Here is a 720-nt window from a genome sequence, read left to right as displayed (position 1 = left end):
AAATTTTATTACAATAAATTCCTTCCAGTTGTTTTTAACATCTACGCCAAAAAAAATCACGTTCCCAGTTGGTCTTTATTTTAAATGTAGGCATAACATTATTAGTATAAAATAATTATAGGATTTTTGATATACATTGTCCTACTATAATACAATTTTTCTTTTTCTTTTTATAAAATTAAGTTATCAAAAAACATTTTGGACATTGTTAGCATCATATAACTGCATATGTGGGATTTAAGTTCACTCTGTCTTCCTAAAATTATGACAACAGGCATAATGGCTGGTAATATGCAAGGTCAATATTTATGCTAAAAACATGTTTTTCTCAAACAGAAACTCTGACCATCCTTTGCCTTGGATAATATCCTTAGTCCAATCCAGGGCCGTGCAGAGATGTTTAGAGGGGCAGGTGCTCAAAGTTAAAAAGGGGCACCTAGAACCAGGCTGAAGAGCAACAACACGTTCATGAAGAATCTAATATGGAAACGCATCAAACTATATCACTGTCATCAGGTGGGGACAATGCAAAGCAAATGTATGTTTTTGTCATGGTCCCCGTGTCTGCCCGGCTGACCCAGGTTGGCTACATGTGGCAGCATGAATGTTATCCCTCGGTCCAACCCTCTTTCAGCCGGGCCCATTAGGGGGCGCTGGTATAAATAGTGGCCATTTGAGTGTCTCTGCATCGCTTGCCTGTGATCTCCTTTTTGGTCACCT

Source organism: Pundamilia nyererei, unplaced genomic scaffold (assembly GCF_000239375.1).
Source record: "Pundamilia nyererei isolate P.nyererei 1_Seehausen unplaced genomic scaffold, PunNye1.0 scaffold00060, whole genome shotgun sequence".
In the NCBI taxonomy this organism is placed as follows: domain Eukaryota; kingdom Metazoa; phylum Chordata; class Actinopteri; order Cichliformes; family Cichlidae; genus Pundamilia; species Pundamilia nyererei.
The sequence above is the reverse complement of the archived record's forward strand: the minus strand, read 5'-3'. Positions refer to the sequence as shown.